At 42.5% G+C, this 27,414-nt stretch overlaps 1 long non-coding RNA gene across 1 annotated transcript; it reads left to right on the forward strand.

The window, feature by feature from the left end:
• The first annotated feature begins 442 nt into the window (after positions 1-442).
• On the forward strand, positions 443-26,572 carry LOC139222217 (uncharacterized). Its single transcript, XR_011585915.1, has 4 exons — positions 443-500; positions 19,967-20,096; positions 24,145-24,195; positions 26,544-26,572. It is a non-coding gene; the product is annotated as an uncharacterized lncRNA (long non-coding RNA).
• Positions 26,573-27,414: the final 842 nt, after the last annotated feature.

The raw sequence follows: 27,414 nt of genomic DNA on the forward strand, positions 1-27,414 counted from the left end.
GTTGTTTCCTATTCAATGGAGGAAAGCATAGAATATTATTAGCTTTTACCTTGATTTAGCTTGTCAGTGTCCAATAATAATGAGTGTATTTGATAGTTTGCATGGAAGAAAGATGATAAATGACTATGCAAATATGATTTAAATGGGATTAATGAAATAATTATGTAATTACAGACATAACTTGAAAAACATCTGGTGCTCTGCCAAAAGAGCACTGACGTGTAACGGCAGAAATGTTCCAGTAAGAATGTCCTGTGCTCTGCTTGTACTGGCACACTGTGGGAGAACAGCACGCAACAAAACAGCACACCACACGTCTTAATCAATCACCAATCTCGATCATTTTTCACATTGCAGGTCGAAACAACTCTGCCGCGACGTTCCACACTTTTTATTTGTGATTTGAGTCTTTTTTTTCTCTGCGTTCTGTGTTTCTGGTGCAGGGCACATGAGGACACAAGCGGACGTGGAACCATGAGGCTCCAGCCACTGCAGTGCAGGTGAGCACGTGGTCATGCAAACACACACAAACGTCCAGTCGGCCTGCGCGCCACAACAAACCGGCAGGCAAATGCAAAAATGCTATGTTGCTTACAGTTTGAACTTTGAAGTTATTATGGTTACACTCTTACTGGGAAGAATAACGTGAATTTTGGGATTCATGCCTGAAAGGCAAAAGGGTCAGAGCTACTTCATTATTCATGCTTAAGCTGCCAAAATGTTGCAAAGTTGCACATATAATTTATTTTTTTGTTTAATGGAAATCCTATGTCATCGGTTAAACCCATTTGGGTTCATGCTCCTCTCTTATCTCTTATAAAATGGAGTAACGTGGCTATAAAAAGGTTTTATAGCCAGAATTTTTGATATCTGTGATATCTCTTGAGTTTTGAAGCAGAAAGCTCTCAAAATCTAATGCACACCTTCCTCAGCTCTGGTGAAACTGAGAATGAGAACAAGACAGAAAATAAGATGATTAACTGACAGGCTGTGTCTAATGTTTCACTATAGCAGAGTATATTTTTGATAGTCCATAATAAGATAGTCCATATTGGAGAAAGATGCCTGTCTTTAGTTTTGGAGTGGCATAATTATGTAGGAGAGCTTATGGAAGGAGAATACTTGGAGAGATAAAATAGTTGTGTGGCAATTTATGACTTTTATTTTCTTCCAAGAAGTTAATCCTAACAAGATGACATGTTTCACTCCTCATAAATCAGAACATTATGCTGTAGTCATGCAATTGATCCCGTTTGAAAATGTGGTTTTAAGTGAGTTGTTCAGTGAATGAGAAACTTTTTACTCAATAAGGACAGTTTCGGTTCAGGGTCGAAAATGCCGATAGGAAAATTACAGGAACGATTTATGACTTGTTGCTTAGACTGAAATTAGTGACAATGTTTAAGTGTTGTACACAGTCTGACTGAATGAGTGTTGACAAAATGACTTGTATACCTGTCCCACTTTGTTTTTTTGCATTGAATCCCAAATGGGAGGAGTTTACTGATGCAGTTTAAACCCTTTAGTGACTACAAGGCTCATTTAGCTTAAACTGCTCGAAACTTAATGTTCTTCTTAAGTGTCTCACATATGTGTACAGAATACAGTATGTATTAGGGATGGATCATGATTTTTGAATATTCAAATAGTCATTAAATTATAAAAAAAAGAAAAGAAAAAAAAACCATTGTCATCTTATTTAAAAGAATATACGCCCGTTAGGAGCAGTGGCTTGATCCACGGCGTTGTCGTGAAGCCAGGTCTCTGTAAAAGACACAATCTCCGTTTTTTTTTGTTTCTTAGGCTTCGAATAATTCACACTGACTTTCGAATACTATTTGTGCTTCAAATGCACGATTCCTGAATACATACTGCATTCTGTATGGAAGACTTCACAGTATTTAACATTTATATTGAGTGAAATATTCAGCCTCAAGATGCTACGTTTTTATTACGCCGCCATTACATAAAGTTGAAAGGACTTACATGTCTCTCACATTGATTCATACCGGTTCCCCATAATTCAGCATGACATATTTAGTATATTTGGAAAGTTCTGTGGGTTTCAACTGTGTTTGCCAGCAGGATAAACTTTTGACTGATGGAGTGGACCAGAAGGTTTTTTTTTGGGTCTTTATTGTTGTTGTTGTGGCTCAGCCAGCTTAAACATGTGTCATTTTCCTGTGATGATCGGGGGTTGAGATTTGACTGTGGTCCGTCATTGCACCTCTTTTATGTCAGCGGGAAAGGTGTTAAAAGGTATTCAGAACCTTTGCAGAGAGTACCACCAAAATTAGAAAATGTATCTGTTCAAATCCTGCATGCAAAATGTTTCTGAGTAAAAGTGAATTAGCATTGTATTGAATACAAGTAATAATAGTTCCCTTCAGTCAATAATGCATATGTAAATTATTGATTAAGGCAAAGTTATAATATTGTAGGTAATTGAGGTGGTGCTCTAATAACCTCTGATCGAATGACTTAAGGGTTTTGATAGTTGAAGCTTTAATAATTTATCCACCTGCATTATATAAGCAATATGATTTGCCCTCAAGTGCCAAATGAACAAGTACCTTTGGCAGACAGATAAATGTAGAGTGGTGAAAAGCACAAAACAAGTATTTTAGTATGAAGTCTTACAAAATGTAAATAAATTCAGTAAAAGTACAGAAAAACTAAATGTTCTTCCAGTTTGTGCATGTCTCTAGCTACTGCTTATTGGCAAATAAAGAAGAAATTAAAAAAGTTATTTCAGTGTATAAGTAAAAAAATTAAGAATTCTTCTTGTACTCATCTAAACCTGCTGCACTTATTGTATTGTTCTATATAGGAAGCTGCTCACGCCTGCTAAACAAACTTTAACAGTCCATAAAAAACTCTTTGACCTGTCTGGTCTTTCTCTTCGATCTGCACTTTCTCTCTCCCTGCAGAGTTTTAGCTCATTTGTGACCTCTGCAGGTGTCACACCACATGCAAAATGACAGACCCACTGCAGGATGTGGGATCATTTTATTTCTTTTACAATGTGTACCACTGAAATTAAAAATAAAATGCTCTACTAATTTATCACAGCTTAATATTTACATGTCAGAATAAGCTGCCAGATATTTTGATTTAAAAGTTTTTACTCGACAAAACAAGAAAAACAGCTCTTGATATAGTTTTACTACGGTTCTGTAACATCATAGTGTTTATAGGATAATTTATGCCAGGTAACTTTAGCCAGCATGGTATAAAAAAAAAACATGAAAGCACCACTCTAAGACCAAGTCAGTGAAAAAAAAAAAAAGACTTGGTTGAAAACAAGCAGAAATCAAATCCTGGCTGCCTCAGGCTAGAGGCAGGCACTGGGTCATAATAGGCAAAATCCATGCAGCGATGCATGACCAGCCGAGAAAGGAAATTAGCAGTTTTGGGAAAATGATCTACAAGTCTTAAGAATGACTGTGTTGCTATCAGATGGAGGCAGAGAGTCTTGTGTCGTTCAGGCAGCATTAAAATCCCAGGTCTTCTGGTCCATCAGGGACTGACAGAAATGTAGTTTTCCCATTCATGGATCCTGGATGTCAGGAAAGTTCAAAGTTGAATCGACTAAAAGACAGAGCCCACCTGCCCTGGTGGGAATTCAGATGCTGTGCAGACGAATTCTAGGTTCTGATGGTTGGTCCAGACCACAAACGGCATCCAAGTGTCCAAGGTTCACGACAAACTACTATGAGGAGTCTGTAATGGTGAGGACAGGACCTGTGGTCCCTGAGGACCTCTCAGCAGGCTGGGACCACCCTAAAGACATATTGTGGGAGGTGAAGGCATTTAGGGGGGCTGCCACAGAACTGTAGCTCCGGAGGAAGCGCTGGTAGAAATTTGTGAACCTCTGTAAGAACTGCAGCTGCTTGCAAAGAGGAAGTCTGTGACTGCCTTGATCTTGGTGGGGTCCATGTGGATGGTGCCTGCAGTGATACTGAACCCCAGGAACAACACCTTGGAGACCTGGAGCTCACACTTGTCTGCCTTCAGAAACAGCTGGTTGTCCAGTAGTCTTGTGGATTATGTCTGATGAACCGTGGAAACCCCAGAGTGAAGGATGAGGTGAAGGACATGAAGAGTGTTTCATGATGATTACCTGACATGCCCATGCAGACAGGAACAGTTCTATGAGTTATTGAGCAGAGGAGCTGTTCATCAAGGGTACTAGTAGTAAGGTACTAGGTACTAGTGGCACTGTCCCTCCTCCCTGGAGAGCCAGGTGACATCGGCTCAGGGGTAGTAGTAGTTAGTCTCGAGGGCCGGTGGCTAGGACTCAATCCCTCCCCCCACTCCCTGAGACGAGAGCTGATGTGAGTCTAGAGGAAGGTCCCTGGTGGCAAGATCGTCTTAAATGAGATCAGAAAGTCCGTTATAATAAGCATCTTTCAGAGAAAGCGAACAATCCACTCACTTTACTTACTAGCCACCCACCTTCCTCCTTAGCTTACATTTAACAGGCCCTGAGCTGCCTTTCTCCCCGGTGGTCAGAACCTTCTCGAGCCTGGTGGTGACCATTTTCATACGAGCATTTCGCCCACTGATTCTCCCACTTTCCGGGAGCCCAGTCTCTGGCTCTGCTTGTGAGATGGGAAATGATGTGAGGCACACAGGATTGCTCAGAAGGAAAGGAGGAGGGGTAATTTTAGACAATTAGGGAGCACTGAGTGAGGAAAAGCCGGGGTGAGTAGGGACGTTGGACGAGGTTTACCGGAGAAGGAGGCTGGGCTTAGTCAGGAAAACTGCTGGCTCTCTTCACAGATGGATTCTAGTATATGCTCAAGGCAGACAGAGATCTCCAGGAGGCCTCCACACATCATATATCATGGCCATGAATGGCACTGGCCTGTGCTGCCAGTTCTTCATGCACAGAATCAGAGTTGGCTGGGTTCAAATGAGCCAGATCATACTGTAAAAGCTCAGTAAAAAAAAAAAAAAGGTGTGAATCCAAAGCATAACTCGGCTAGTAGAATAAAAAGTTCAAGTTTACTTGCGCTCAAAAACAGGCCAAAGTCAGAAACAGACAGTTAGCAGAGATGACGATTGTACGGAAATAGAGGATCAGGATAGAGAGCAGGAGTCCAGCAGGCAGGGGGTCATAACAGGCAAACCCAGACAGGCAGAGAAAATGGCTGCAACGCTAACACAGACGCATGATAGACTGTCTGGCTGGGAATGAATCGACGTGGGAACAGGTGTGCAGGTGGGCGGGGGAGGTGAGGTGAGGTGAGGTGAGGTGAGGTTATGGGGTATGGTGGGAACACGGGTTACTGCAGGGCTGGTGGGAATGGTAGGATTTGGAACGACAGGAGAGTCGGCACATGGCAGGGGAAAAAAGCAGGCAAGGAAAATGTGAGACTAGGAATTGGCTGACATTGTGACACATGAAGGTTAGTGCTTTTGACAGTTTCATACAGTATATCTACAATATCAAATTAATTGCCCAGAACATGAAAGTTGCTTTCTTTTTCATCAAATTTACTATTTAGATGAATCCAGACAAAATTATTAAAATTATTGAATTATGCCTAATACAAAGGAAACAATTTAGAGTGAGAAGAATATTGATAAAGCATGAAACAGCTGAGGTGTTAATTATGCAAGGGGGCTGCAGCTCATTATCAGTTATATGATGTCATATAATGTCATATTTTGTACATCAAATGAATGCCATGAACGTAGTTTCTACGCTCTTACAGTGTAATGGATTGAGAAGATGGATAAAGCGGTTTCTTTACCTCCCACCTCATCCCTACTTTTGGAATAAAACCCTTCATTTGATAGAAGCAGTTTAGTGGAGGTCCAGTGGGCAGCATGCCTCAGATCAGGTGTTGTCCAGATGTGCTGGTGACAGCCATCCTCAGGCTCCTACTAATCTCTTATTTGGAGGGAAGAGGTGGAACAAGAAAGCCTTCCATGACTTCCAGGGGCCTAAGGTGCTGTAAACTGCTGAAAAAAAGCTTGTTCGTTTAGTATCAGATTAAGTCTTTTACGAAAGCTGCATCCTCGTGTCACGTTTAGAGTCTCTGTCCGACACGTATAATGTCACATTCCATTTAAAGGTGATATTTTCAAAACGTCCCTCGGTGCCTTGACTGCATTCATTTTTAGCATCAGTCACTACATTTACATGCCGAAGAATTTTGTTTTTGTAACCCAGTTAACCCAGTTGTGGCTTGACTCATACGCATCTCATATCTCAGTATGAACAACTCATGCTCTGATTATGGAAAACCTCTGTTAGGTTGTCTGGCTTTCTTCCATTTCTGTGGCTTGTAAACACCTTAAACACATTTTAGTCATTTGACATGTACTAAAATCATACTACTACACTTAACGTTATTCTTGGGAATATTTGTTTCCTCTTGACTAGACTTATTTGAATGATTTTTCCAAGAAGGAAGCTGCTCTTTCATATCGTTAATCATTTGTTATTAATTCCTCCATTTGAGATCCTATCTATGTATTTCACTGCTATTTCCTCCTCCTCTTCTCTCTGTTTTGTACTTTGTCTCTCCCTTCGTTTCATATGTTATACCCCTGGACAGAAGTAAAACGTTGGAAATGATATTGGCCACAGGGAAAAAGCCAAGGTGGATTAAGCAGCATGCTTGATGGCATCCCTGGTGTCATGCTTGATAACATGAACAGTTCAGGTCCGCCGGCGTCCAGTTACAAAGTATTACATACAAGTTAATTGTGGGGTAAAGTTCATGGCAGTGAAACAGTGTTTGCGGTTTAGTAAGAGCAGAATTACTACAGAGGTGTAAGGTAACTTTATCTTGTGTGTGTGTTTGTGTGTGTGTCTGTGTTCATGAAGGAGAAGTAATGAGAGTGAATGGTTGCTCTCCTCCAGACAACCAGAATGAACTGTGCAATGGCTCAAAGAATCTCTGTCCCTCTCTCTCTCAGACTGGGGGCTGCCCTGCCTCCACAGAGCGCTCGGCCACTGCTGCATTGTGGCCCGGGGCCTCATTTGAATGGGTCTTTAGTATTTTGTGTGAACAAGTCAGCGCCATTTGCATTTGTTCCAGTCACAAAGGTTTAACAGGTCAATAGGGACTCCCTGGCAGAAAACTAACACGCTAGGGTACCTTTTTTTTTTTTTTTTCTCCCTCCCTCACGTCTGCTCCATCGCTGTGGTTGTCAGGCACCCAGCCGGTTTGTCCTGGTAGTATGTAACTCAAACATGTGGTGTGTGTATGTGTGCATACGTGTGGGTATGTGTTTTAGGACATGATTGGTGACAGCAGGGTGCAGGGTCTGAAAATAAGAACTATTACTCTCCAGCCTGTACTGACAAAGGTTTAATTAACATACAACTTATAGGAGCAACTTGTTTGAGTGACAGAGAGGGATTGTTAGTGTGTGTGTGTGCGCATGTGTGTGTGTGTGAGAGAGAAAGAGAGAGCAGAGACTTTCTTTTACACATAAACACCAGCACATTTGTGGCTGCAGGCCTACAGAGTTTCATTTCCTGATCCTGGAGTATTTACACTCTTAATAAAATTTGTAACACGGTGTGGAACAATACGTGACGATATGTGGGAGCTAATTGCACCTCCCCAGCCTCACCACAAGTGTGATGGCAGGATAAATGACCATTGTGCCATTTATAAAGAGATAAAGTAACACTTTGCTCGAGGGGATTTTCATTTGTTACTTTTCTTCTCTGGAAACTTTACACAAAGTCTCCTGTTTCATATAGAAGCAAAGAAAAAACTTTGTAGCATTGTTAGCATTCATTTTGAAAAGAGACTGTTGACTTAAAGATATCCACCTAGCTTAGGGTTAATCGTGCTCACATCTTTTAAAAGGAGTGCTAACATGCAGTTATACAATGCACCTTCTGCCAACGCAGACAAATCTTTGATTCTGTTTCTAATATATATTATTAGCCACATAAAAGCTTCTAATGGGTCGTGTTAAAATAGTTTCGTATATAGTAGCTTACTAATTTGTGCGGAAGTGCTTTTAGTGAGACCATCACACACCCTAACATTGTAAAACAGTTGTTTTTTGTGCCACCAGGCCTGTTTGAGGAGAATATCTAGCAATAACCGAGTATTGTCTCATTAAAGATTTATTGTGATTTTTGGAAGTAGCAGACTTCACTTTTTATGGTTCTATTTTCCTCTGAGTGTAGCCTCTGTCGCTCATGTGGCTGTCTTGGGGCTTTCACAATCCAAAACCAACAGCATAGTGAACAAGAATTTTTGGATCTACTAAATGCTTATATACAGTATTAATAATGATTTTGAAGTCAGTGCAAATATTGGGCTGTGCACTTCAAATAATAGAATAATACTGGTCCACCACTGAATTTCCATCCTCTTTATGTGGGTTTTAAGTCCATTCAAGGCAGCAGGGTGTCCTCGTGCTCAAAGAGATTGTCCTGCATTTAAAATGTCAAAGGCTGCATCCTCACAGCAGCCAGGTGGGCTGCTGAAGGGTCCTCAGGCAGGACAGCGAACCCCCCACCTGCTCACTCACTCTGGGTAAGAGTGAGCACCTGAGTACCTCATGAGCGAATATACTGTTAAAACGAACTCAACGCATCGCTGACAGCTGCCTGTTGAATATGTCTGTTTTTATAGTTGTGAGGATCACGCTCAGCCTCTTTAATCACTTTTTCTATCTACAGTGCAGTCACATCAAAATGTTCTACATTTCAGCAAGCAGCGCGACACACATTTGGTATTTACCACAGTGACAATGTCCTGAAGGATGTTTTTGTATGTACTGTACTGTATAGTGCAGAAAGGAACTTTATGGTTGTAACTGTACGGTTTAAATACGTAGGCGTAGCCTTTTTCAACACATCATTTGAGCTTCATTCTTCTGGATTTGTTTGCATCAGTAACAGAATCCCCATTTGTGTTATCCTCCACGATGCCACTTGCATTATTTGTGATTGAAAGTGTTAAGTTGAGCAGGTAGGTGTGGGAAGAAAGTTTTCACTGTGTATAAGAATGTGTTTGGCGAAAGTATGTGTCTGAAGCAGGTAGGGAGTGCATGCTATGTGAATCCTCTGCCTGCCAAATATATTTTAGATATCATAGATTTTTCCTTTCAGCATTGAGGCAGACAGACAAGTGATTTTTGTAGAGAAAACACTTTTTCAAACCCAGGACGTTCTTCCTTGCGAATGTCTGCACTCCCATGTTAAAGCTTGTTCTAGACGTTAGCAAGTTTAATCACTGTGTACACTAACACGTGCACTATAAGGAACGAGCCTTAGAGACTTGGCGCACGTAGCATAAATATAGCAGAATATACAGACACACGTAGACACAGTGTATATAGTAGGATACAAAACTATGTACACATCATGCACAACTGTACACAGGATTAGAACATGCGCTGGTTGTATTTATACCAGCACATTACAAGTAGTCCTAAAGAGTATTTTACAGGAGTATTGGACAGACAGCAGAGGAGGGAAAAATCAAATATTTTGTGGCAGACCTGAGTGGGAGGCATGCTTACAATTGCTCCTGTCATGCTGATCTGAGCCCGCCTGGCTACAGCGCCGTGCTCTGCTGTGCTGCATTTTGTTGCGATTGTTTGTGTTGAGCTGTGTGACCCACTATTTGGACTCCTGTTCCATTATCTCTCAAAACTTGCAGCACTTGGGTCTCAAGCAAAGAAAAGCAAAGTGAGAGCCCACCGTCAGGTGCTACAAGCTGCTAGCTAGGCCTGTAGCCAGGCCCAGAGAGCCAGACCTGGCAGCTCCGAGGCTGCGACGTGTGAAACGCTGCACACAAAGGAGCTTGCTCCATCTGTATGCACCCTACATAGGCAGGCTTTTGTTGCAGCCGACAGGCACATGACTGCTAGCATCTTAACCCCTGAGAGCCAGCGTCTCTTTTCCCCTCTCACTAGACTGCACACTGCAGTAGAGACCACAGTGAGTTAATACTTGAAGGAAAAAACAACTCTTGATTTAAAGTAAGAGCCAGTGGCTTATTAGTGATTTATGTGTTTGGTATTTCTGTCCACATTTTGCTCTGTAAAAACTCCAACTCCCAAAATACGTATCTAAAAAGAAAAGTGAAATATAATAAATATGAGAGTATAGTTTTAGTGTAATGTGTGTAGACTTCTACTTTAAATGCTCTTACATATCTGTTAATGTTCAGGCAAAACTTTGTTAAAGCAAAATGAATGCTATACATTGTTTGAAGAATTGGATCAGGGCTTCATTTTTAACAATGATTTGGGGTTAATATCGGGGTCAGCCATGAATAGTGAAAGAGAACAGAACAAAACAAAACAAAAAAAAAGTGTTCAGAGTTTTCACATGAAATATATGTAAAAATATGCAGATGAATATTTTCTGTGCTGCTGTATAGATTTACAAAACAATAATTATGCAGGTCAGATGTAGCATTTTATTTTCACATTTCAGCTTTAATTGCATTTTCTCTTTAGTGTCAGGCTAACTTTGCTTATTTGTCTGTACATTTTGCATAAACTTGTGGAGACAGTTCAGAAATGAGACCGCCAACTCCCGCTGGGAGACCCCCCCTGTAAAATCCAATTAAAGATAAATCACTAGTATCAAGACTCAATGGCTGCGGCAGTTAGGAGATGCTCTGACCTATTAGCACTCTTCATTTTTCAATTTTAGCGTACTACGTGGACGTCCTTGAGTGGATCATTAAGTCTCACACACACACACACACACACACACACACACACACACACTGTCTGGGTATATTTTTCTTATTACACCAAGGTAAACCAGAAATAAAAAAATTATACAAATTATCATTCAAATTCAGAACTCTTTCTTATGAATTTCCTGCTCACAGAAATAGATACTGTTGGCTTCATGTAGACGTACTTGCGTGCCTCATGTTACCCTGTGACACCCAGACAGCTCCAGACGTGTGTGCGCGCGTGTGTGAAGTCTGAAGTATGTGTGTGCAGACTTGTGCTCGATATGAAATCAAACAAACACTCTCTCCGGAGCGTTCCTGAACCCTTACTCAGCTGAATCCGATATAGGCGACTGAAATGAACGTGTCACTCAGTCAAATCAGTGCCTAGATTCAGGAAACAAGAAGAGAACAAAGTTGAAATGACAGGATCCTTCCTTCCTGAGAGGTTGCAGTTAAACTAAAACAAGGCTTCACATCACCACTAACCCCCCCCCTCCACCAGCACCGTCCTTGTATGAAGTGTGGGTCCTGATGGGGGCTGGGGTGCGAAGGGCTCCTATCTGGGCCGAGTTAGGTCACACAGGCCCATCCAGGCTGCAGTGGCTCTGTGACGTGGCATAAAACTAGAACCAACAGCAGGTCCGAACCCTTTAAGAGGTGGTACCACTCCCTGAGAACGCCAGAGACCTGCATGTAAGCTGGTGTTTGATAAGAGCTGCAAAAATAATCATTTATTAATGTAGGAGGACCCCGAAATGTGGGCAGCATGCAGCTGAGAATCAGGAGACACGTGTGTGTTTGTGTTGGGAGGAGGGGAGAAGAGGGGTAAGTTTCACATGTAACAAAAAAAAAAAAAAATGCATCTGAAAATATATTTATCTTTTTAGCCTGTTTGCAATTTGCTTTTTTTTGTATCATTAATAACGAGTAATTCCAGAGTAACAGTGTGTACAAAAATGACAAATGTTTGAGCCGAAATGTCGCAGCTTTGAGAGCCCTTAACTTCATATTCAGAGCGTTTCTCCCACGTCATCTAGCACTGCAGAAAACGTCGATGCCTCACAATGAAAATTGATTAAATGCAAGCTTGAATAAGACCAAGGTAGAAAGGACTGCAGCATCAGTTTTTGTTGTAAATTAAATTTTGCCATGCTCCGGACAGTTATTACAAATTATAGAAAAAAGCCCTCTTTGCCAAGGATCAGAGTGGCGTTTCTTTGTTCCCTGGACAATAATTCCCTGTAATTACATTTTTTTTAATGTCCTCGAGATGGGCAGTGTATTCTGTTAGCTAAATTAGAAACCAAACTTTTCTAATAAACCTGGCAGTTGCAAAATGACCTAGAGAGGGGAGTCTCATGGTTAACTGAAAGTAGGACGACGATTCTCCCAAAGCACTGCCCTTACTTTAATGAGAGAAGAGCTGTGAAAAAGGACGAACTGTGAAGCCGTCAAAGTGCTGCTTCTTTGGGATTTATTATCTGTTTGGCTGTTTTAAAAGCTGTTTAGGACACTTGTCTCTAGCGAGCGCAGGTTCATTGCGTCTCTCCTCTTTTCCAACCTTTGCTCTGCTCTGCTCTGCTGCCGAATAGGCTCCGTCCACACAGGGAGGCTCAGTTTCCAGAGGTGAGTGGCTTAATGATTATCAAAGAAATACATTTCAATCAAAGTGCTCAGTTAGTACCCATGTTAAGTGGGAACTGTGTTCGGAAAACACTCGAGAAGCGTTATTATGACCTCACAGGCTTATACTGCTTTGTTTATTTAGTTCAGTCAGGTGCTTTGTCCTCTTGTGCATTTGTAATATACAGGTTTGGAAAAAAACATTTTTATGCAGTAAAAAAACTGCATACATGTATTTAATGCTTCAAGTTCAAATGTGAAATAATAAATAAAAACATAGGATCTAAGCAATCCGCTGCAATAATAGCTACATTTGAAGATTTGAAGAGGAGGATTTTTTTTAAATTACACATTCAAAATGTTCAAAAGTTCTAAAACTCAAATGATTTTGTACACACAGATGGCTGCTTATTTTCCTGACAATTACTATGTATTTTTAGTGTCTTGCCTTTCTGAAGAGATCTAAAGTTTCACAAGAATGTGTTGTGACACCCCACATAACAGCCCTCTCAATACACTTTTAATTGCACAAGCTGACAGAGAAAATTCAGATTCCTGTTTATTCTTATTTCAACTTAAACTGCTGCCTGTCTAGTTTATAAAAATGCCACCTCTGTATTTTTCAACAATAATTCTGGCTCTATATTTATTAATGTCATTTAGTCCTGAGAAAGCTTTGATTGAGAAGAAGTGCACTGCGTTTTTCCACTTTGCTACATTACTTTCCAGAGTTCAGCTAATGAAAAGAAGTCAAAGCTAAATTTACATGGAAAGTTTGTCTGGCAGAATGCAGGAAAAACAAAATAATTTTCATTTTGTTGTTGAAATATGCTGATTTATTTCAGAATAAAAGTTTGTTGTTTTGCAAGGGTCCCTTTTTGGGGGGGAAAAATCAAACCTGCATTTTCTTTGATCATATTAGATTGCATGAAAATTTTTAATTGCATTTTCCAACTTTGTCTTTAAAATAAACTCCTATATTCTGTCAACGAATTCATGAATTCATTCAGGGTTTTTTAAAAAACTGGGGAAAAAAGAATCTTTTTTTAATCCCTGAATGAATTTGAATTTTCCTTCTTTTTTACTGAACAGAATACTCACACTATATTACCAATTATTCATTAAATGGCTTTTTAAAAACTTTTTGTTAATTTTATACACACACACACTGTCTCTCTCTCTCTCTCTCTCTCTCTCTCTCTCTCTGTCACACACACACACACACACACACACACACACACACACATACTCTCTCTCTCACACACATATGGTTTCTCTTTTCCTGTTCTTCAAATAATTGTATTCAGTGTATGTCAATTATGTGAAGAAAGAAAGAAATGATCTAATATGTCGAGACTCTTTCTTTTCTCATTCTGGCATGAAATAATTATATTTCAGACTCATTTTAAACTTCGAAAACACTGAAATACCTTATTTGTCCGAAGCATCTCTTGAGCAGTAGGACGAAATCATGAAATATGATATGAACAAATGAAAGTGAGCGAAAAAGCGTACAGTCTGTCCGCAGGCTTCGTTCCTCGTCGTTGACAGACTGCAGGGGGTTAAACTCTGTTTCTGTTTGGTCCCAAAGTGACTGAAGGAATTCATGTCTGTGTCTCCTACTGTCAGACCATTCTAGGTTTCTCTTCTGGTCATTTGTTAAAGAGAAAACTCTGCTTTACATACGGTGAACAACGCATAGCGGTTTGGGAAGTTATAAGCAGTGTTTGAGTGATTGCGTCACTCGGGCCGCCATGTTGTCTCCTCCTGTCCTCCATTTTGTGATTCTGTCTCAGCTCTTGCTCACCTGCTTTTATCGAAGTTTTCCCAAAGTCTCTCTGGCTCTTCATCAAAGTGGGAAAAAAAATATTGTAACGACTTTACAGCATTACATTTAATTTTTCTCTACAACATCCAAAGGTTTTTGTTTTAATATTGAGACAGCTAACCCGATAGCTGATGACTCTGCTTTTCCCTTAAAGTACCCTCCTAAAAAGCTGAAATCTACCAACTGCTGCAAGAAGATGAAAGCTGTGAGAACAGGTCCTCAAAAGGAGGACTGTCTTTTTTGCCTTAAAACGATTAGCTTGTGTGATCAGCAACACCCGTGTCAGAGGTTCCATGTGAGGTTTTACAGCTCTGTAGTGTGAGCGACTGTGACCCGTAGCTCCATAATGGCCGCCGGGGGTCATGGAGGTTAATAGAGACTGATGTATGAGGCCCCAGAGTGACATCCCAAAGGGGATGGCCCCTTAATCCTTATTAGGCCTGTGTGTTAGTGATCCTTACCTTTCAAAGCAAACAGCACGCTCCCTTTGCCGTGGGGCCCCGGCCTGCCCCCGGCGTTACACTTCTGACCCCAGGGTCGTGGCCTTTGTTCAGAACCCTTCAGAGACTGACCTCAGGGGTCACGGCTGTAATAGAGAAGTTGTCGAGGCGCGTGCTGCTGAGGGGCCCCTCGACAGACCACCTCGTAGAGGGAGCCGACGCGCCGCACTGGTCACCGAAGAGAGGAGGAAGTGTGTGTGTGTGTGCGTTCGCCGGAGTGTGAATGTATGGATGGCTGTGAGTTAAAGATTCAAAATACAACAGGAGTTTTATGTGTGAATTATTACAATTCAGGACAAGCTTTAAGTTTGTAATAAGTCCTGAACTTTGGCATTTAAATGCAAGAAGTCATGTTTACTTCAGAGAAGGTCACTTTTCTCTTTCCTGACGTTCTCAGGTGGTTCTACCGATTTAACTGCATCTTATTCACAGCTCACTCAAAACTACAAGCAATTCACTGAAGAAAAAGCCTTTTTGGTGCAGAAATGGATGATAAATTATAATTTTTTGGATTGCTTTGCTGTGCCTAATGATGAATTTCCTCTTAGAGAAAGCTGTTGGTTATCTTATCTTATTATTTCTTTTATCTTATCTTTTTTACTTTCTATTAAAAAACAATAATTCATTATTCAGTACAATTCATGTTGTGATTTGTCTATATTTATACTGTGTTTCTTGAGCACTGAAAATATTGTGGCTCACATTATTCTCAAGTACTGCTTGTGTTGCTTGTCCCAGGGCAGCACAGCACCAAGCTGTGTGTGTGTGTGTGTGTGTGTGTGTGTGTGTGTGTGCGCTATATATGTAGTCTGTGTTTGTTGATTGGTCGTGTTTGTCGCAGTGTGTTCGCAGGATGATTCATAAGGATGTGACGGTGCTGAGGGTCTGATAAGACCACTGAATCAACAACTCCAGTGTTTCAGCCCAGGAGCTGTAACTCATTTCGACTTTGAGACGTTCACTGCCGTGTTGCCACTATGCGACATGAGTTGTGCATCACTGACACGTGTATTGCATTTATTTGAAAGTGTTGTGCGTTTAATTTGCATCCCCTTTGCATCTTTTTTGCTTTTTGAAGACGTGAGCGATGGTTTGGTAAAACCTAATCTCTTCTTTCTTTACCTACAGCTGTATTTATCAAATACGAACAATGAAATATGCTTTCACACACTGTCAATAAATGTGTGCTAAGGCAGAGCACGGCTTGAGTTTAACCTGGAGACGAAGGGGCTTGATGAAAAAAAAAAATTGTGGTTGTGGACTCTTGGAGGTGTCATAAATGAGGTTGTTAATATTGGAGTTTCATCAATGGCAGCATTACGCAGGCCGCTCCTGCAGGGGCGAGGCCGCGCAGAGGGCTACAGTGTCAGAAGTTGGCAGCTGAGCCAAAACCAGAGTCGTATCCTCAAGTGAACTCTCCACGACGTACGGTGCAACAGGCTCTGCCAAGTTTTTTGAATTCCTGCCACATGTTAGATGGTAAACAACTGACTAGCAGAAACAGCGTCTCAGATGAGGAGGGCTAAGGGACTCTTCAGATTGCTGATGAAACATGCATTTGTTTACACTATTGTTTGATTTATATTCAGCATGCAGTTGTAGTGGCGTTTTTATGCTCGGAGCGATTGCAATTGGTTCAAAGACGTGGCGAGATGTGACGTCACAGGATTCAGTCTGATGACTGTTCTGTGCTCGATCCGTTTGTCTTATCTAAAGACACCAGTGAATTCATATCTTGACGAAAAGCACTCAAATCGTTGAATTCCTGATGCTGAACCCCTGTAGGAACTCGGTTTCTGTCTCACTCGTGCTCATTTTTCACAACTGGAAGTTTTCGTGTTTGTACATTGTGTGTTTTTGATATGCGGATGGTGCAGCAGAACACAGGGAATCTGAGTTTCATTTGAGTCTGTGGAAAGCTGAGGAGAGTTAGGCAAGACAAGTGCACTCACTCTCTGTCTCTGCCTCTCTCTCTCTCTCTGGGTCCGTCCTCTGAGGTACAAACACACACACACAGCAGTGTAACGCCTTTTCTTTCAGCCTCCAGGACTGAGAGTGAGGAGGTAGGAGAGACTGCAACTAACCAAGCGGCCATATTAGTTCGCTGTTCAATCGCTCATAGTCGCTCTGGTCTTCGTCCGTTTCTGCACAGTAAAAAACACACATGAGAAAACGGTTGCGTGTTTGTAGGAAGGTTTTCCCACCTCGATGTGTTTCAGTGTTCCAGTTCCCCTTTAGACTGTATGTGAGCAATAAAGACAGATTGAAATCAAGACCAGCTAGCTGTGCTCCATGATGTGAGATCTGTCGTTTCTTTGGACAGTTTTCCCTTTTTCCCCTCTCTTTTGTGCGGCTGCTACTTTGGGGAGAGAGGAGGGGAAAAAATTTGCCTGTGTTGAGTTCTGGGTTTCTTTTGGGAAAGAGAAGACTGGAGGGGAGGGGAATGGCGTCCGAAAGGGAGGAAGTTGTTTTTTTTTGCCATGGGGGAATCTGTTGCAAACAGCTAAGGGGCATTACAGCACTTTGGCCACAGAGAGAAGGGAGGGAAGTCGGGTGGAAACCGGACGGGTGTGAATAACCTTCAACAGGCAGAGGTTGGTAGGTGTGCATGAGACAGGGAGGGAGAAAAAGACAGCAGGGGTGGTATCTGGCACAAAAAAAACCTAAAAAAGGTCCTCCTCATGCGGGCTTAAATTAACATTAGCTGTTCAGAGCTGGGCTGTTTAATACTGTAGGCTATAACAGTGCTACTGAAAGGACAAGAAAGGGTGGGAGACAGAATAGGCTGGACATTGAAGGGAAGGCGGAGGGGGAAGGAGGGTGCAGGACACGAGTGGAGTCATCAGCAGAGTCCATTTTATCGTTCGGTTACTGCCCGACATTTCTCCTCTCCTTATTCGCACGCAGGACCGCTGCTGCTGCTGCAGATCGCAGCAAGGCGAGGGTGGCCTAGTAATGGCACATGGCGGGCGCACTGCGGTAAATATTTCAGGATTTTACAGCATGGTTCACTGTTGCAATCCTGGTAGGGCAGTCGTACCCAGGTGCTTATCTGGCTTTGATTGCGTGCCAAAGCCGTCAGTGTAGCTTTTCAACTCATTAATGTGTCTGTGGTGGAGAAAAGGAAGCAACCACGACAAGATTCACCAGTGATCACGCCAGGCGCTCTTTTTCGGCCTTTATCTGGGGGAACGCCGTTGCCTCTGTTGCCCCGTGGAAGTTTGGTGATAAAAGACATGTAGGTCAAAGCCAAACATCAGTTATTAAACTCAAAGCAGCACCAGCTCTGAAATAAAAAGATAAATCGTTAATCTTTACCATGAAGTTACGTGTTTCAATTTGTCCCCAAATCCTTTAATCATTTGTGAATGTGTGTTCACTGCTGTGACTCTCCTCCTCAGGAGAAGTGCACTGTGCCCCCCCACCCCCAACAACCCCCACCCCACCCCACCCCACCCCACCTTGTGCATGCGCACGTTGCGCCGGGCCGGTGATGAAAACGCGTAGTGTGCACGCACTCCCACACGTCCCTGTTTCATCATCAGCTGAGCTCTTTCTCCTCCACTCACAGCTCTTCTCCCCTCCCTCTCTCTCCCCCTCCCCTCTCGGCTCTTGCTTCTTTTTCTATCCATCGCTCTCCTCCTCCTCTCTCCCTGGGTCCCAGCCACATGCGAGAGGGTAGACTAGGACGCTGCAGCTCTGAAAAAAAAAAAGAGGGGAAAAACGCTCTGCTGCTATTTCTACAGGCGGGCCCTCCCCTTTAGCTAGTCTGTGCCAAAAGAGGGAGGGATTTTTTACTACTCCCAGTCCCAGGATTTTAACCCTCTGCCTGCTCTCGCTTCTCTCTGCAAGATCTGCTCCTCAATATCATGCAACAAGTGGCTTTGCTTCACTCCTACTTCGACATCGCTGCGCCATTTGCGAAGACGTTTTTTGGGACCCCCCCCTTTTCTTCACTTGGTGGGCTCTGCTCACATGCATTTGGTCAGTTTTTGCTGCTTCTGGGTTGTTGTCAGTAGAGTTAAACTGGACTGGGTAGAATCAGTGGTTTTGGTTCGTGCCTCACTGTGATGCGAAGGCTTTTCGAGCACGTGCTCCTTGGTTGCTCGCCATGCTTCCTTTTCTCGTGAGTCCTCCCTGAAGCTGAGGACAAAGACAACAGTTTGTTTTTAGCGTTTTGTTTGACCAACTGCTCGATGTCCCTTTACCTTTTGCATGTGTCTTGGTTTCAACAGATGATTTCTCATGCATTTTCCTGTGCTCTTATCTCCTTTGCCCTCCTCCTTCCTAAACCCTTTCCATCTCTAAACCTCTCCCTCTTTTGGGTTTTCTGCCCCACCCTCTCTTCCTCACGCTCTCTCCCCCTCTCTCTCTCTCTCCTTCTTTCTCTCTCTCTCTCTCTCTCTCTCTCGCTCTTTTGCTCTCTCTCTCTCTCGTGGGCAGTCTCCAGTGAAAGGGGAGCACGAGGGCGGAGCAGCAACGGGGCTTTTTCTGGGACAGGTGCCAATTCTAAACAAAAGACACAAAAAGCCAAAAAAGAGTGAGATAGTTCCCAACGACAGGAAAAAAGTGGCATGTTTCAAGAACTGATTTGTAGTAATAACGTGTGTGCATGTGTAACTATTCTCCTCTTGCAGGACTTTTTTTTTTGTATTGCATGAGTGAGTAGCAGCGGAGATCTCTTCCCCCCTCTCTGCTCTCTTGCTCCCGTGAAGGCATTTGAGTTTCGAGCGGGGAAAAGAAGGAGGGGCGGGTGGAGTTGGGAAGGGGCAGTGGTAGGCGGAGCCTCGCCTCCTCTCCTCCCTGTCGAGTCTTCTGCATTATTCATATGCCCGGGCCAGTGCTGCAATCTGACTGGCTGCCTGGCTTAGCATTCACCCGACATTCAGCGGCTCTGTTTGCTAACATTCCTCATTCAAAGCCTTGTTAACTGCCAGACGGGAGGAACACGCGACTCCATGGGAAACCCACATGGCCTCCTTATTGTGGCGGGCCCTGACAGTCTCAGACTAGGAGGTGGCAGACAGGGGAGAGCGAGGGGAGCCGGTTTGTAAATATTAGAAAGCAGTTAGCTGAGGTTAGGCAGGTTACCCGAGGCTTAGAGACGGGTTTGGGGTAAGGTGGCCAGATTGACAGGATAAAACCCAGACAGAGGGGCAGACAGATGGGCAGACAGACATTTAGACAAGGCGTTGAGGCAGACAGGGAGGCTGGCACTTTCTGGGACTCTGAATGGGTCTCTCGTTGGCGTGCCCGCCTACTCCTTGCAGGGAGTGCAGAGCTGTGTGACTGAATCCGAGCTCCTTCTCTGCCCTTCTCTACAGAGAGGATATGTGGACATACTGTGCACAGCTACGGAGGGATCCAGCACAATGAGCGGCAGGGATTTCGGCGCTTTACCCCGGATAGCTGATGACTGTGGTGTGTGTGCCAGTTGCCTCAAAGTCTCAGTGGGTAAGTCATAGAGGGTGTGGGTGTGGAGGTAAGTGTGTGTGTGTGTGTGTGTGTGCATGTATGCCTGTGTATGTGTGTGTGAAGCATGAGCACATGCAGTGGTTTCCTTTTGAAGAAACGATACACAGATATGAAACAAACGCCTCAGTGCGGCTTCGTTAGGCCCGATCTCCATGTTCGTGTGTTTAAACGTTCAGTCTGGGTGTTGTTTCCTTCAGGGCGACATGACTATCCAGAGAGAGGAGGCTTAACTGAATATAGGCAAACCGGGAGGGAAACGTGGCATGGGCTTTGAATTTCAGACGAAACCGAGCTAATCTCTCCTCTGGTGCGTTCCTACCTGTAGTTTTGCACTCCAGGTCGCCTTTTGTGTGTGTGGAAGAGAGACGGTTTTGGAGGGAGCAGAGAGGGACTAGTGCTGTAATGTTGGGCCGAGGGCCAGACAAGGCCTGCTACACAAGGCCGAGCCCCACCACAACGCTCCCTCTCCCTCTCCCTCTCTCTCTCTCTCTCTCTCTCTCTCTCTCCCCCTCTCTCTCTCTCTCTGTCTGTCTCAGTCTTTCTGTGTCTCTCCCCTTTTCTCTCCCGGTCATCTATCAGAAAACTACTAACTGCGATTCGCATTTTGAGTCAGCCTCATTAAAACCTCATCAAAGTGAATATTTGCAACGTTTTCGGTTTGTAATAGAAGGTTAAACATTGGAAAATGGGTCATTGCTGACACGTGGCCACACGTAGCGTTGATATAGTTCGAATAGGCCTTTTGGACATATCGTTCATTGTGCTTTATAACCAATGTTGCTCAAATATAAAGCTTTGGTTATCATTTTATAAAACATTTTCTTTACACACGTTAACGGGAAAAATGCTTCAGGGTATTAAGCCGCAGACATTTCTCTCTTAAGTTTGATTATACGCTTTCAGGAATTAAATTCAAAGCACTGCAGCCTGAACACACAGTATTTGGTTATATATTTGAGCCAGAATACAGCGATATGTTTTTATAAAGAATTAATAAAAGTTGTATTGTCATTAACACACCTCCTTCATCCCTGAGGAAGAATATCAACTCTAATTTTGTCTGTATAATGTCATATTTTCCACATAATTAAAAAACTCAATATGCCACACCCCCCATCGATTCCTTCTCGTATGGCAGCTTTTAATTTTCGCCCATAAATAATTTTTTTTTAACGAGCGCTAATTGAAAAATCTTAAATTTTTTCCATATATGGCTCCATGTTGAACACCTCAGCCCATCAGAGTCTGCAGTGACCAATAGGTAGGAGTGGAGGCAGTGTGAATCATCACAGATAGCTCTAGTCATCCCACCTACATCCTACGTTACACACGGGCTGGTGCGAGCTCCGCCATCACTGTCACCCCGGCAGGAAACCCTAACTTTGCCTCCCGCATTAGGTGTGTCCGAACCCCTCCTCTGAGACCCTCAGCTCAGAGTTCATACGTCAGCATTTGGGGAAGGAACACGTCATCGCTGAACACCAATCGGCTCTCAAGGTGCAGCAGTAAAACCTGCAGCAGTCAAATGAGGGCTGCGATTGTTTTTCGATTTTTTTCTCTGCTCTTCTTTTCTCGTTCCTTCTACTTCTACTTGATCCCATCGAAGACATAAAAGGTAATATTTGAGTCGTGCTGCTCTAAATCAAACGCATTTCGCGGGATCAGCGCGATTAACACACGTTTCATTACCAAGAACCCGTCGATTGTTTTATTAACTTTTGAAAAACATCAAATGTTTTTTAGCATTTTCCCTCTGAAATGGACGTGTTTCAAAGTGTAAAATATAAAATCTGTGCTCTATTTATATCGTAAATAACGAAGCCGTACAGTAAATTTCCTTAAAATATCAGCAATCATAGAAGGAAAATTTCATCACTAGAAGACAAGAAAAAACAAACCTGGTTAGATATCGGAATTCATAAAAATGACATATTCTTCACACAAACCTGGCAAACAGTAAGTTTCAATTTGTTGTGGGATTTTTTTTTACAGTACACAGATTTTACATTATAAACGATAGACCTCGGAGGCGTCCTGCGTTGTTTTTTAAGTGAATAAAGTGAAGTAGGAAGTGTTCATTTTTCCTCCACACTGAATCTACAAGCCTGGCTTATAAAACCAAAAACACCCATGATGTGTTACAGCATGTTATAAAACAGCAAAACCGAAGGAAATGTGAACGCTAACACAAAGTGCATCAGACCACGTCTCGAACCAGACACGCAGACCGCATGCACACACGATCACAAACACTCACACAGGCAAACAACCCAGACACGTTTGATGCTATGTACCCCACAATGAACCCTAGCTCCTAAGATGAATGGGGTTCCCACGCCTCTCCCAAGGAGTGCAGGGCACAGCCTCCTCCTCTGAGCATTCACACACACAGACAGGCACACACACACACACACACACACATACACACACAATGCCCGCACTACAGATGGCCACACAGCCTTACTCAAACTCACACAGGTGCATTTGAGTATAATACAGAGGCACACACACTCGCAGTGGAAAAGCACAAGGAGACATTTTAAAGGCACACACAGACATACTTAAAATATTGATTACTATTCAGAGCACTTCCAGCCATGATGAGCGTGTCGATTTTAAAGATGGAGCGAGACACTGGGATCTTTATTACTAGTACTTCAACAATGTGCCTTAAACAGCAACTTTTAATCTGTCGAGCAGCAAACAGGAAGGTAAATGAGGTATGAGACGTATTTTGGGTTTTTTTTTTAATTTCAGTTCCATTTCACTTCATTTCACTTACACCTCCTCTTGTTTCAGTGTGTGTGTGTGTGTGTGTGTGTGTGTGTGTGTGTGTGTGTGTGTGTGTGTGTGTGTGAGAGAGAGAGAGAGAGAGAGAGAGAATGTGTGTCAGTCATAAGGGTTTGTTTTGCAGGGAGAATTTAAATGAAGCAGAAACAAAAGTTCGTGGGAAAATCGAACATTCGAACATGTCTTAGAGAGAGACTGTGTGTGTGTGTGTGTGTGTGTGTGTGGTTTTCACAGGAATATATGTATACATATAGAAAATTGGCTCGGTTTCAGACTTCAAAATCTGAATGTTAAGTTAAGTTTTTAAAAATGTTGGTATTAATTTTGTATAATTTTTTGAAAAACATGAGGTTGTTTTTTTGAAAATCACGTCACATTATTGTTTTTTTTATTCTCATGGAAAAAATATGCCCCTAACTCAGTGTTACAATATAAACAATATATCTTAATGTATGATGAATTCATTCTTTTTAATTATACTTTTTCTAAAATGACTTTCACTTTGACACTGCAGTGTGTGTGTGTGTGTGTGTGTGTGTGTGTGTGTGTGTGTTTGTGTGTGTGTGTGTGTGTGTATGGGGGGGTGGGGTTAATATTTATTTATATAATGTGTAACATTGCATGGTATATTTAAAAATATTTGTCACTTTAAAAAGTTTTTTACTATAAATTTGTGGATTTTATTTGTAGCTCAATTTGATGCTTGTTTATTTCTTAATGTTACCACATTGCCTTTTGTGTTTTTAATGTTCTGAAAACTTTTAAAATTTCAGCAATTCATTTTTAGAAACTATAATTGAACAGCAATAAAGAAACGGCTAATTACAAAAAATCAAACGTTGAACAAAGAGCCACAGCTTGAATTTGTATTTCAAATAAGACGCAGTAATATAATTCCCACTGGTAATTTTCTGAAGCTCATGCTTTACTCAGAGATGAATCTTAAGCTTCTTCAGCAGTGGCCAATAAATGGTAATATAGTTATCCAGTCTAAATTCGGCTGCAGTATTCTGAGCCATGATCACTCTAACATATGTTACATCAGCCTTAATGATACACTCAAGTAGCTGCTTGGCAGGTTTATGACCTGAGGGCTACATGGACACCTTGGTGTGTGTGTGCATGTGTGTGCGTGTGTGTGTGCGTGTGTTTTGCAAATATATTTGCACAGTATTTTGTGTGTGTGTAAGTGTCACTATATTTACTGTTCGTCTCTGTTTTTCTCTTTCATTTGCAGGCTCATTATTTGGGAATGACTTAATTTTCCTGCTCAGACGTCAATTTCAAGGTTAGTTTCAAGACTGTATTAATTTTCTATATGTATTTTATTATATCTAAGTATATATTCACTTCATACTCAATGACGCATTTAACTGTGTGTACGTCCATATTTGCATCCGTGTGTGTGTGTGTGCGTGTGTGTGCATGCCACCACACTGCTCACTTCTCAAAGTCAAAATCATTTCGGCCTGTAGTTGGAAATATACATCCTCTGGGTTCCTCCTCCAGCGGCCTGCAGGCCCACAACACAATCACCACAGCTCGTCGTTAGTTTATTGAACACAATCTGACTCACATTGTTCCCGGCACACAGCAGCGACTGTGGCAGCAAGTGACGCTTCCCATCAAAACCGGCTCCGGCACGTTGTGTGTGTCATGTCATCTGAATCAGTAAGTCTCTGGTGCGGCTCAAAGATAATCTCCTCAAAGGAAATTAGCCGGGAAAAGGGGGAAAGAAAAGCCGTCAGCCTAAAGGTCAAATGAAGATTAGAGGGAAACAGTACACGAGGGCACACCGGCTGGCACCCGGAACTGCACAAAGGCCTCATTGTCACCGGAGCCCTCGTTTGTGCACACACTCTCCCTGCGTACTGGGGGAGACATGACACCTGTTGGTGGCTTTGGTCAACTGCAGGCAGAGTGACCGGAGGCCTTCACAGGGCAAGAGAGGTGCTCGGTTTTCTTTTTTTTTTTTTAAAACTTTTTTCGTTTTGAGCTCACTCAAATAAGATGCAGTTCTACGGCACGTCAATGTCTTCAATCATTTTGGACGCAGCACGAATCAAACTGACACAAATGCCAGTTTTTGTCTCATGTCATAGTGTTTTTATGTCCCATCTCTCCAGTGTCATGACCAATTGTTCATAAAACTTCAAATGACAAAAGAAAAAACACAGTCAGTTTGAAAAAAAGCGATTGCTTTTGATTTATATTTGCTGATTTTACTGTTTGATTCCAGTCCTCCAGACACGCAGGATCCACTCACCTCTAAGAGCTGGGTGTCAAATCTCAAATAATTTTAAGGATTTCAAGATTTTTGTGTGTATCAGTATGATGATGCTCCCTGAACACATTTTATTGTAAATATACTTTTTGAAATAATTGTTGTAATTTAAAAAGCTGCAGTGAAGACGACACACACAGCAGAATATATATTGATTTAATGCTCTGTTATTTTGTAGGGGTACATCAGCAATTAAAAGTTGATTAACACTTTTAGATGTTTTGAAATTTAAGGGTCAGTTCAGCCAAATTGCAAAAAGCATAATTTCTGTCTCACCTCTTATAGTTTCCTACCATACAAATAATTTTTTGGCGAGGTTTTGAGACACCTGCCTCTGAGACTTCTGCCTCCACCCCAGCACATTGTGGGAGTGGGGGATTTAGTTTGTGGTGCTCACAGCAGTGACAAATTACCTTTAAAAATAGCTTTTAAAAATACTCCTGATAATCCACATGACGAACCGTACGACTAGATACCACCGGAGGTAGACGAGAGAACGTTTTCCATAATTTGCATGAATCAACCCTTTAAGTAAAAGGTCTTGTCCTGTGTAAACCTGACACCTCGCTGCACACACATTAGCTGTGAAAGTGAAGCTGCCGCGTACCTTACAGGCTTGGACATTAAGTAGCTCGTGTAGAGATTTGTGTGGCATTTATGGGATAACCGACCTGCAATAAAACAGCCGCAAAGTGGTGCGTGCGTGCGCGTGCGTGCGTGCGAGGAGTTAAGGCAGTGACTCACTCTCGTAAGCTGGACCCCACCTCGCCTCCTCGCGTCTCCCCCGTCGCTCCCCCAGCTCAAGGGGAAACCGCAGCAGACCCACAGCCTCTCCTGTCTCACTCAGGAAACTCCCTGAAACAACCACAACCTCACAACCTGTCTCTTTGACCTTTCAGTCACACACACACACACACACACACACACACTTATGGTCATTTGCACCAGTGTTTTCCTGTAATTCACAATTAAGCTTCAGGTGAAGTATGATAGATTATTGTCAGAGGATTAAACTGACTTTTTTTTTTTAAGTTAATGCTGTACTTTATTGACTGTGTGTGTGTTTAGAGGTGTTACCAGCTACCCTGCAGATCCTCGTAGATAATACAGACGCTCTCACTCGCTGTGTGTTCATCTGCATGCATGCCAACACCTGCATTGTGTGTGTAGCCGTTTACACACAAGCGCTCCAACAGGTACAGATGCATCTGTCTATGTTGGCTGTGTAATGCACTCGCGTGTGCAGCGGAGCGCTGTCGTGACGCGGCGCTCGTGTGTAAGACAAGAGGCGAAAGTCTGACCTTTCGCCACCCAGCAGCAGCTCACTCTCTCCTCTCATTTGTCTCCATCAGGCCGAGGAAAGCTGAGAAACCTGAAGCGGCCGCTGCAGAGAGGAGGCGAGCTGTCACGCCTAAGTGACATCCAGGAAGTATTTTGATAGCAGTGTTTGAGCTGTAACAATTAAAGCATGAAGAAGAATAGACCCAGTTCATGACATGCAGATAGTTCACTCCTCCACTCTCAATTCAAATTGGATTTTCTGTAAATATATACAGCAATAAAAAATAACTACAAAAATAATAAATTAAAAAAGCACGTAAATACAGTGAAGCCACCTTAACAAAATCAAGCAGCATATATATATTATCCAATAAGTTTAAATATCCACACTAGGAGACACACATCACATCCTGGCACTTTGATAGAATATGAGATGCAATTCATTAATTTTTACTATGTTTGTTGGCATTAATAGAATATCTATTTGCAAAACATATAATACAAAAATACAGTAATAATACACAGGTTTATTCTGGACCCTGGGAACACTTAGTGTGACAAAAAAAACAGCCTTCACTCAAAGATTCACTCACGAGCTTTTTCTAAGCCTCCAGCTGCAGCTCACAGTCTTCATCAGCATTGACTTTGACACCTGTCATGTAAAAACAAACCTCTTTATAAGCGCATAGTTTGTAGCTGATCTGGTCTTGTCTCACATGTCGTTTCCTGAAGGCATTTTGTCGTTTTGAGCTTGTCCTCCCACCAGATCGACCGTCCGCCGCGACACACGAGAGACACCTGCAGGAGACTAACTGTCCTTTGGGGTGAGGTAGTAGGTTGTATAGTTTTAGGGTCATTCCCAAGCTGTCAGATGACTATACAACTTACTGTCTTTCCTGAAGCGACTGTGATGGCGGCGTCATCGTCACTTCTCACAAAGGA

Source organism: Pempheris klunzingeri, chromosome 22, assembly GCF_042242105.1.
Source record: "Pempheris klunzingeri isolate RE-2024b chromosome 22, fPemKlu1.hap1, whole genome shotgun sequence".
NCBI classification, from domain to species: domain Eukaryota; kingdom Metazoa; phylum Chordata; class Actinopteri; order Acropomatiformes; family Pempheridae; genus Pempheris; species Pempheris klunzingeri.